The sequence below is a fragment of the Saccopteryx bilineata genome, chromosome 5, assembly GCF_036850765.1.
Source record: "Saccopteryx bilineata isolate mSacBil1 chromosome 5, mSacBil1_pri_phased_curated, whole genome shotgun sequence".
Lineage (NCBI taxonomy): Eukaryota > Metazoa > Chordata > Mammalia > Chiroptera > Emballonuridae > Saccopteryx > Saccopteryx bilineata.
Window position 1 is genome coordinate 161,910,681 of NC_089494.1, and position 11,965 is coordinate 161,922,645.

An 11,965-nucleotide genomic window follows, 5' to 3' on the forward strand; every position below is an offset into this window, starting at 1 on the left:
GACTTTTAAATTTTTATTATTTTTTAATTTAATTAATTGTATTTACATAGATTCTAAGGTTGCCTCGAATGCATCCCTCCCCCTGATTCCCCACAACATCTTCCTTGCCCCCTCCTTATATTACCCTCCCCACTTCTCTTCAGGTTTATTCCATCCTATCCTCTTCTTTCCCTTTGTCCCTGTTTCCTCTGTTTTCTTTGATCCCTCCTCTGTCTCAATTTTGTTCCTCAGTTTTCATTGTTCCTTGGGTTCCTGAAATGAGTGAGGTCATATGATATTTTTCTTTTGCCGCTTGGCTTATTTCACTTAACATAATAGTTTAAAGGTCTATCCATGTTGTTGCAAAAGGTAATACTTCTTTCTTTTTCATGGCCCCATAGTATTCCATCGTATATATATACCAGGACTTTTTAATCCATGAGTCCACTGACGGACACCTGGGCTGTTTCCAGATCTTCGCTGTTGTGAACAATGCTGCCATAAACATGGGGGTGCATTTCTTCTTTTGAATCATTGATGTGGTTTTCTTGAGATATATTTCTAAAAGTGGGATGGCTGGGTCAAAAGGTAGTTCTATTTTGATTTTTTAAGGAATTCTTCATACTGTTTTCCAAGTGGCTGCACCAGTCTGCATTCCCACCAGCAGTGCAGGAGGGTTTCCCTTTCTCCACATCCTCGCTAGCACCTATCATGTGTTGTTTTGTTGATGAGCGCCATTCTGACTGGTGTGAGGTGATATCTCATTGTGGTTTTTTTAATCTGCATTTCTCTAATGACTAGTGATGTTGAACATTTTTTCATCTGTCTATTGGCCATCTGTATGTCCTCTTTGGTGAAGTGTTTATGCATTTCTTTTGCTCATTTTTTTCAATGGATTGTTTGTCTTCCTGGTGTTAGTTTTACAAGTTTTTAAATAAATTTTGGTTATTAACTTTTTATCAGACATATTGTTGAATATGTTCTCCTATTGTGTGGTTTGTCTTTTTATTATGTTCATATTGTCTTTTTAATATATATTACTACTTTAATATATTTATTTTATTTTTTATTATTTATTCATTTCAGAGAAGAGAGCCAGAGAAAGAGAAGGTGGGGAGGAGCAGGAAGCAACTACCACATGTGCCCTGACCAGACAAGCCCAGGGTTTCAAACCGGCGACCCATATTGTCTTTAGCTGTACAAAAGCTTTTTAGTTTGATGTATTTCCATTTGTTTTTTCTTTCTTTTATTTCACTTTCTTGTGGAGATAAATCAGCAAATATATTGCTGCAAGAGATGTCACTGAGCTTACTGCTTATGTTTTCTTCTAAGATGCTTATGGTTTCATGACTTACATTTAAGCCTTTTATCCATTTTGAGTTTATTTTTGTGAATGATGTAAGTTGGTGGTCTAGTTTCATTTTTTTGCAGGTAGCTGTCCAAGTTTCCCAACACCATTTGTTAAAGAGACTGTCTTTACTCCATTGTATGTTCTTACCTACTTTGTCAAATATCAATTGTCCTTTAAGGTGTGGGTTTATTTCTGGGTTCTCTGTCATGTTTGATTGATCTGTTTGCCTGTTCTTATGCCAGTACTAAGCTGTTTTGAGTACAGTGGCCTTGTAGTATAACTTGATATCAGGAAGTGTGATACCTCCCACTTTATTATTTTTTTTCAAGATTGCTGAGGCTCTTTCTGTTCTTTTTTGGTTTTATATAAATTATGGAATTTGTGTTTCATATCTTCGAAGTATGTCATTGGTACTTTAATAGGAATTGCATTGAATTTATAGATTGCTTTGGGTAATATAAACATTTTAATGTTTATTCTTCCTAGCCGTGAACACAATATATGCTCTCACTTTTTTTATATCTTCTTTGATTTTTTTTAGTTATTCTATAATTTCCCGAGTACTAGTCTTTAACCTCCTTGGTTAAATTTTCTCCTATGTACTTCATTTTTTAGTTGCAATAGTGAAGGGGATTTTTTTTTTCTCTTTCAGACAGTTCATTGTTGGTGTATTAAAATGCTTCTGATTTCTGTCCATTAAATTTATACACTGCCACTTTGCTGAATTTATTTATCATGTCTAGTAGTATTTTGACTGAGACTTTAGGGTTTTTTATATACAGTATCATCTGCAAATAATGATAGTTTTACTTCTTCTTTTTATTTCTTCTTCTTTTTGATGGCTGTAGCTAGGACTTCCAGTACTATGTTGAATAAGAGTGGTGAAAGGGGTCACCCCTGCCTTGTTCCTGATCTTAAGGGAATTGCTTTTAATTTTTGCCCATTGATTATGATGTTGGCAATGGGTTTATCACAGATGTCAACATGCTTTTATCATGTTGAGGTATTTTTCCTGTATTCCCACTTCGCTGAGAGTTTTGATCATAGATGGGTGCTGGATTTTATCAAATGCTCTTTCTGTATCTATTTAAATTATCATGTGGTTTTTCTCCTTTCTTTTGTTTATGTGATGAAGCGCATTGATTGATTTACAAATATTATACCAGTCTTGCCTTTCCAGAATGAATCTCACTTGATCATGATGTATGATTTTTTTTTCAATGTATTGTTAGATTCGGTTGGCTACTATTTTGTTGAGGATTTTAGCATCTAGATTCATCAGGGATATTGGCCTATAATTTTTTTTCATTGTGTTGTCTTTGCCTCGTTTTGGGATCAGAATTATGCTCACCTCATAAAAGGAGCTTGGAATTCTTCCTTCCTCTTGAATTTTTTGAAATAGCCTGAGAAGAATAGGAGTTAGTTCTTTGAATATTTGCTAGACTTCCCCTGTGAAGCCATCTGGCCCAGGGCTTTTGTTTTTTGATAACTGTTTTGATCTCATTTGTTGCAATCTGTCTGTTTAGGTTTTCTGATTCTTCCAGATGGATTATTGAAAGATTATATGTTTCACCAAATTTGTCCATAATACCTAGGTTGTCTAATTTTTTTTGCATACAGTTCTTTATAGTATTTTCTTAAAATATTTTGTATTTCTGTTGTGTCAGTTGTTTCTCCACTCTCAGTTTTAATTTTATTTATTTGAGTCCTCTTTCTTTTTCTTTTGGTGAGTCTGAGTAAGGGTTCATTGATCTTGTTTACCCTTTCAAAGAAACAGCTCTCAGTTTTATTGATTCTCTGTATTGTTTGTTTAGCCTCTATGTCATTTATTTCTGCTCTGATCTTTGTTATTATTTTCCTTTTACTACCTCTGGGTTTTACTTGCTCTTCTTTTTCTAGTTCTTTTAGATGCAGTTTTAAGTTTTTATTTTTATTTTTGAGCTTCTTCTAGCTTCTTAAAGTATGCCTGTAGTACTATGAACTTCCCTCTCAGTACTGCTTTTGCTGTGTCTCATAAATTTTGAGTTGTTGTGTGCTCAGTATCTTTTGTTTTTGGAATTTTTTTATTTCTTCTTTGAACTCATTTTTAATCTATTTATATTTTAATAACATGCTTTTTAGTTCCCATTGTGTTTGAGAATTTTTTAGTTTTTCTGTTGTGGTTGATTTATAGTTTCATGCCATTGTGATCAGAGAAATAGCTTGATATGATTTCAATTTTTTAAAATATTTTGAGACCTCTTTTGTGCCTTAACATGTGGTCTATCCTAGAGAATGTATGATGAGCACTTGAAAATAATGTATATTCTGCTGCTTTAGGGTGAGATATTCTGAAGATATCTTTTAAATCCAGTTGATCTAGTGTATCCTTTGAGTCTGCTGTTTCTTTGTTAATTTTCTTTTTTGAGGATCTATCTAGTGATGTTAGTGGGGTATTGAAATCCCTACTATTATAGTATTGCCATTGATCTTGCCCTTTATATCCATCAAAGTCTGCTTTATATATTTAGGTGCTCTTACATTAGGTGTGTAGATATTTTAATGGTAATATCTTCCTGTAGGATTGCTCCATTCATCATTATGTAGTGACCTTCTTTATCTCTTTCTATAGTTCTTGTTTTAAAGTCTATTTTCTCTGATATAAGTATTGCTACCCTAGCCTTTTTTTTTCATTTCCATTTGCATAAAATTTTTTTTCCATTTTTTCACCTTCAATTTATGTGTATCTTTTGTTTTGAAGTGTGTCTCTTGTAGACAGCATATGTATGGGTCCTGCTTTTTTTATCCATGCTTCTATTCCATACCTTATGATTAGATCATTTAATCTATTTCATTTATTGTTTTTATTAATATGTAGTTGTTTATTGCCACTTTATTTTTTAAAGCTTTATTCCTCTTTTACTATATTCTTTTCCCTTTTTCTTTTGTGTACAACAGGCCCCTTAACATTTCTTACAGCATTGGTTTGGTTGTAATGAATTCTTTGAGGTTTTTTTTTTTTTGTGTGTGTGTGTGTGTGTGTGTGTGGCAGCTTTTAATTTCTTCTTCAATTTTAAACAATATCCTAGCTGGATAAAGAAGTCTTTGTTGTAGGCTCTTGTTCTGCATTACTTTGAATATTTCTTGCTATTCCCTTCTGGCCTCAAGTGTTTATGTTGAGAAGTCAGATGTCATCTTTATGGAGGCTCCTTTTGAGGTGATTACATTTTTTTCTTTTAGCAGCTTTTAATATTTTTTTAATCTGTTTGCTTTGGTATTTCAATTATCATGTGTCTTGGTGTAGATTTCTTTCGATTTCTCCACGGAGTTTTCTGTGGTTCTTGAACTTGTGTTACTTTTTCCTGCATCAATTTAGGGAAGGTTTCTGCTAAGATTTTATTGACCAAGGTCTTTATTTCTTCTTCTTTCTTTTTTTTTTTTTTCAGGAACCCCTATGATGCAGATGTTGTTTCTCTTTAGGTTGTCACATAGCTCTCTTAGGAGTTCTCAGATTTTTTCCACCTCTTTTTTTTTCTGCTCTGCTTCTTTGTTTTTGTTTTCTTGTCTTCTAAATCACTGATTTGATTCTCTGCTTCATCCCGCCTGATATTCATTGGTTTTAGTGTAGTCTTAGTTTCTTATATTATAGTTGTCATTTTTGACTGGTATTTCTTTATTATTTCAAATTCCTTTTTGATTCTTGTATTCTCTTTATTTATGTGCTGATTATGTCCATCCATTGTTCTTCTAAGATCTTTCTGCATTTTAATAATCTTTATTTTAAACTCTGCATCTGGTAGTTTGGTTATTGCCATATCACTCAGTTTATTTTCTGGAGGTGTCTCTATTGATTTATTTGTATTACACTTCTCTGTCTTCTCATTATGTCTGTGTGTTTGGGTGTGTTGTTTGTATAGCTGGTTGATTCTAGGGTTGGTGTTGTCTTCCTCCAATTTTCTGTTGTATTATTTCTAGGTGTTCTTTGGTTAGCATCAGCTGTTGTTTATAATCCACTATTGGATTTGGCTTTTCTAGTAGAGCTGCTTTGAAGTCTTAATTTGTTTGTTTTCTTCTCAGTTTTCTTAACTCAGTGATAGTCTTGTTTACTGATCTCAGCAGGGGGCTTACCTGAAACTGTGTCTGGGAATGCTGTGGGTATAACCTAGGACTCTGAAGCCCTGATCTGCAGCTGCTCTCTGGGGGCAGGGTGCTTTCTTCTTTTCATAGGGAGAAGTGTATCTCAAATCTTAATGGAGACCTGAGTTATTGACCCTCCTCCCCAATTCCTGTTTTCAGTTGTACCTTGTTACACTTATTGGAGCTGGAGAGATTTCTGGAGATGGGTCACCTGGAACCACTTTAAGCTTGTGCTGTGTGGAAGAATCAACTTTTCTCCCAGCTATGGCCACCTCCGCACTGGATGAGTCAGCTTCTCCGGTTATCCCATGCACTCTTCTGCTCATCACCATCTGTCTCTCTCTCCCTATTTCCTTTTGAAAGACAAGCCAGCCCTCTCAGAACACCTCTTTCCCAGGTCCATAGGCAAGTGTCTGTGGGCAATATTTTCTGCTCTTCTTTGAATGAGAGTCCTTCTTGGCTCTCAGCCTCACCCCCTCTTTCTTTCTGGAAGCATAGGAGACTTACCAGACCTCAGTGCTCTCCCTACCAGGCTTGGTGTGGCTTCTTCTTTGCAAATACCTTGGTTTTTGAGAGTTGTTCTTGTAGTTCAGAGTTGGTTTTTCACACTGATTGTACTTAAATTAATTTGTACTCCAGTTTGGTGGTGGGAGCTGGGAGTCTGTGCATCTGCCTACACCACTGCCATCATGGTATTCTCATTTATGATTTTTTAAAACAGGTTCTATATTGCTTGTTTATTCTCTTCTCCTTCAGGAACCCCTATAATGTGGATGTTGTTTCTCTTCATGTTGTCACAGAGGTCTCTTAAAGTTTCCTCAGTGTATTTGAGCCTCTTTTTCTTTTCCTTGTGCTGCTTCTATGCTTTTATTTATCTTGTTCTCTAAAGCCCAGACTTGATCCTCTGCTTCATTCAGCCAGTTGTTGATTTCTTCTAGTGCAGTCTTTTCTTCTGATATTGTATTTTGCCATGACTAGTTCAGCAATGGGTATGCATGAAAGGAAGGTGCTTCAGGACTTCAGAAAAACACAGAATATACAACATACAGAAAAGATGTGTACAGGGGCCTCCCAGGCTCTAGGTGTCAGAGCCCAGATATCTGTAGCCTCATCGTATTTATTATTTTCTTTGCTCATTAAGCAAATTAGGACAGCCTGGGTTCAGGTGCAGAGAAAAGTAATTAAGTAATACCATTTTGGTATGTAGCTAAAAGGCTTTAGGGATCAGCTATTTCCTTTAAACCAGCGGTTCTCAACCTGTGGGTCATGACCCCGGTGGGGTCACCCAAAGCCATCGGAAAATACATAATGCATATCAGGTATTTACATTCCAAATCATAACTGTAGCAAAATTACAGTTATGAAGTAGCCACCAAAATTATTTTTTGTTTGGGGTCACCGCAACATGAAAAACTCTATTGCGGGGTCATGGCATTAGAACGGTTGAGAACCACTGCTTTAAACAATGTTATCAGTGCTTGCAGTGACAGTATTTTGTCCCCGCAGGACTTGGCATTTCAAAGTTTGCATAAAATACTTGTCTACGGACAATAGTCTAATTCTAAGACTTTTTCCTAAAGTATTTCATTTCTGACTGGTTCTTTTTTATGCTTTCAATGTCTCTTTTGATGCTCGCTATCTCTTTATTTAGGTGCTCATTATGTCCATACATTTTTGCTCTAAGATTCTTGAGCATCCTAAAAATGATTATTTTAAACTCTTTATCTGTTTGTTTGGTTACTTCCGTTTCATTTAGTTTTTTTTCTGGGGATTTCTCTTGTTTATTTATTTGGGTCACCTATCTCTGTCTTATATTTTTTTATTTATTTAAGAACATGCTTAACATGTGTTTTTATTTTCCTTGTCTTTCTCTTTATTTTAAGGAGCCCAATATTTTTACTGTGCCCTGGGCCTCAACAGACCTAAATCCACGTCTGTCTCTATGCTTTTCACCCGTCTTTGTTTGACATCTTCTGTGATCATTGATTATGAACTCCTCTTCATTTAGTCCAATGTTTGTTTTCCAATATGAATGTTATTAAATTAAGTTGTAATCCAATTTGGTCCTAGGAAGTGGCTCTTGGAATGTCCAACTACTCTGCCACCATCTTAGAATTCTTCTGCTGCTGCTTTCAATGAGATTCCATTTGCCACTCAGCTGGGTGTGGCTGTACCTTCCAAAAGTTGTCACTACTATTATTAATATTGGCTTGAAGGGGAGGGATGAAAATGCTGTTACTCTGTTCCCTGTGTGAGGTGGGCCTTTAATTCCCCTGAGACAAGCATAGATTTGGATGCAACTCTTACTAAAATTTAGAAATAGTTTGGAATGAACAGAATCTAAGAACAGAGAATTACAAACCTAGCAAATGGGACTATGCTCAGAGGTCAATTGTATTTACAAATTTTTATTGAACTATGTGCTGAGTGCCTTTCTAGGTTCAGGGCTAATCCAATACTCTTGAAAACACACCAGCAAATAAATGAGCAGTTAAGACCATTTCAGATAGTGGCAATTGTTCTGAAGAAATAATAAAACGTGTGAGAAGAGGAGGAGGTGTGTAGAATGGGCAGTTCTTTGATTAGAGTGATCTGGCAGAGTGGACCTCTTAAAGGGGGAGACACTGGAGCGCAGAACCCATTGGTGGGAAGGAGGGAGTCTTGTGCAGCTAGGGGAGACTTCATCTGGGAGATCAAGACATGTATGTCCAGATGCTCTCCTAGCTGAGAACTTGGCAAGGGTCGTAAGGCAATATCTTTATCTGCTCTGCTTGTGTGGGTGGTGAAGTCAGGCTGAAACAGGTTCCTCCCTGCCTCTTATTCAGCAAATTTTCTTTTTGCTGCTTCTCAATGGATTACCTCACCCTGTTGAGGGAGGATTCTGTCCGTGTGTGACATTTTACTCCCATGCAATGTGAATACTTTTCTCATCCTGAGTCACACTTTATTTCAGAATCAGAGACCAAATTGAACTTTGTCCTCAATTTGGTTAAATCTTCTTTAGAATTACTGGGACTCCATCCAGCTCCTATTAGCTTTGGCATCCATCATAACTCTTATTCTTTCTATCAATATACTTTAAAAAAATCCTGCCTTTTTTCAGATAATACTTGATACTGAAAGGTTGGCACACCCGTTTTCCTTGCAGGGTAATTGACTTACTATCGCTGCTGGGCCCTGAGAGAAAGCCCAGCCCGCCTCTCCCTCAGCACAGTACTAGTGTGATGCTGATAACTGGACTCTGCTCTGGGAGGAGAAAAAAATCTTACTTAGCTCTGGAGGACTCAGGCATGTGGCTAGCTGTCATTGTTCAGTCCTTGCTTACACTGGAAATTGAAGGAGGAATAAGTGAGGTGGGGACAAAGTGCACAAACATCTAGAAGGTGAGAAATGGTGGGGCAGGTTCTCAGAAGAAGACAAAGGTGAGGCATCTGTGGTACAGATCAAGAAAAATCACATAGATTTCTCTTCACACGTAGTGACAATCTGAAGTAGCTAGTTCTCTCAGTATTTTTAGCATGTAATATGATCTTCCTTCTGTATATTAATTAGTTTATTTTCTGATTACTGAAACATTACTACCTAAAGGGCAGATATATTCTTTGTCTATTTTGTACATAATGCTTACAACCACATCTTGTGTATTATAGATACTCAATTAAATATGTAATGTTAAGTAAAATACATGTTTATACAATTCTTAAATATTTATAAGTCATCCTGAAACCATGCAGAGGTCACATTCTGAAAGCATCTCTATTACACACGGGCTGGGATACCCACTTTCTCTCACATGTTCTAGGAATCTATATGTCTTGTCTCCTTATGCTGAACTTTAAGTGCCATTATATCTGTCACCCTGGATTAGCTTTAAGTTGCCAGTTTGGAAAAATGTGTTATGCAGCATGGCACAGCTGAACTAGGTCTTCCACTCAGATTCCTCAGTGGCTGGCAATGAAAGTGTCAGCGAAAGCTGGGGTCACATCTTAAGGCTGAACTGGGGAAGGGTCTACTTCTGAGGCAGGATAATAAGAAAATAGGAAAGATCTTGGGCAAGTGGAGTCGAGAAACTGAGACAGGATGAGCAAGGCTAACTAATTTGATTATTTTGCAGCCAGTTAGTGAATCTCAAGACCTTATCTTCCCTAACCAAATGCGCTTGAGAACAAAAGGTTTGCACCTCTCCTCTCTGACCATAGAGTGAATAACTTCAATCACCCTGGTCAGGGAAATCATGGTCAGAGACCCAATTAATGCTGTTTGTATCAGCCAATCCCAAGGATGGATGAAATCAGTAGAACAAATAACAAAAATATAAATAGAATCAGAGAGACCCAAGATAAAAGTTAAAACAGTAAATCTGATCAAAGAATAATCAAACAATAATTCCTATGCACTCATTTTGATGAATCAGCATGTTGAAGGGCATATCTGGATAGCTAGTGAGTGTTTTTCTGGGGGTCTGACTTAACACTCTCACTTGCAGAAAAAAGATAAAAACTCTCAAAACAAAAACCCAGCATGGATTTGGTCTACTCTAGAGCATGACCCTGCCCTTTTTTGTGCGTGAACTTTTTACTTCATTTCCCCTAAACAATAAAGTACCCATGAGACTTGAAAACAGGGGAGCAGGGGGGCAGTGGCAGCTTGTTCTGGGCTCATCCCCTGAGCCTTACTCTACAGCCCCTTTTTCTCAGACTTTCCAGTGAACTAACAGCAGTTCCGCTTTGGCTCGCTTCTATCACTGTGACCTTCACTTCCCAGAGAGTCAACAACAACCCTACCTTTGCTCACTTCTTTCTTATAACGTTCCTAGGAAGAAAAAGCAGAACAATGCCTAGGCACTTTACTATTGCTTCTTTTACCTTAAATCCTTCCAGTGTTTCACTGTCCCAGCTTTAATAAACATACTCCCAAAATCACCCAAACTTGTTATGTGAAATTTTTTTCTGCATGAAGTCAAGAACCGACATGATACCAGCTGGCTCTAGGCCTACTCAAATGGCCAGATCTTCTTTCCAGTCACACTTCCAAGATGGTGATTGGCACAGTTCAGTTACTTGCGAGCTGTCAGAATGAAGGTCTCAGTTCATGCCAGCTGGTGTCAAAAGGCTACATGCAACTCCTTGCCACATGGGCCTTTCCAAACATGGCCCCTTATTTTATCAAAGTATGCAAGCTGAGAAACAACAGACTCGATAGCAAGGTAGACATCACAATCTTGTGTCACCTAATTATAGAAATCATATCTTTGATTTTATAATATTTTATTTCTTTTAAGCAGGTCGTAAGTACTATATACATTCAAGGATGGAGTGTTACAGGAAGGCATGAATATAGGGAGGCAGGGACCACTGAGGCCATCTGGAAGTGCCCACTGCTCCCCTAATGGACCATGAGCTCCATGAGAGCGTCCTCTCAGATTGGTAACCTTTGAGAACCGTTCAAAAATAGAAGTATCGGAAGTAACCACTAAATATATTCCCAGTTGGAAAGGGAAGATAGATTCTGAAAACCATATGCTGTCAGGCATGATATCAACCTCTAGAAATGTTTTAGGATAATGTTTAAATGCAAGTTTTATGAGTTTTTAAAAAGAGAAGCAGAGAGCCTGGTAGCGTAGTATGACTTGACTAAGGAAGAAATCGAGCCATTATTTCTCACTAACAAAGTTCCTGGGCTCCTGAACCAGGAAGTAAGAAAAAAAATCTTGTCTCTGAACTTTAGACGTTTAGTGCAAAATACAGGTAATTATTGCAGGGGCTATTAGACAAATTTATAACCTGTGGAATGATGTACTCAAGGCCATTAATATCAAATATGAGAATTTTCTTAGGATCTGACATGAGATTTAGCCCTTATTTTACAATAAAAATATAAAAAGCATACTCATCAAATTAATAGTTGTGATAAATACTAAATACATGGAATAATGGAATCAGAATTTTGACCATGACCAGCCAGAGGAATGGGTTGAAAATAAGATGAAATCTATTGATACATCTTGTGGTTGGCTGCAACACAGCAACTGCACAAATGAATACAGGATGGGAAAACACGGCCTAATGCTAACATTAAACAAAGCAACATTTAGGGATTTTACTATCTAGCAGAAATTTCTGATTAGTTGAGAGTATAATCTCACTAATATGTCTTTTTGAACTGCATTAATTGATTCTGTCACCATGTGAGTGCACACAAGATTGATTACCCCTCCAGCGAGATCATATAAGATGTAGGCAGGAGCACGGACTTTTAGGGTGAGTCAGAATTCATAACGCTGACGCGCATGAGGGGAGATTGAGTAGGCTGTTTCAGGAGGAGGCGTAGCTGAAAGGAAGCAGAACTACTGAAATTCATCCTAGATTTCTGGCTATTTTTTCTTGTCAAAATTATTCAAGAAACAAGATACAGAATCAGAGGATGGAATGAAGTCTTGATTCAGGGGGAAAAGATAAGGAAACTAGATGGTGTGGGTTGCTAGGGAATTTTGTTATATGTGAGTTTGGGACCAACCAT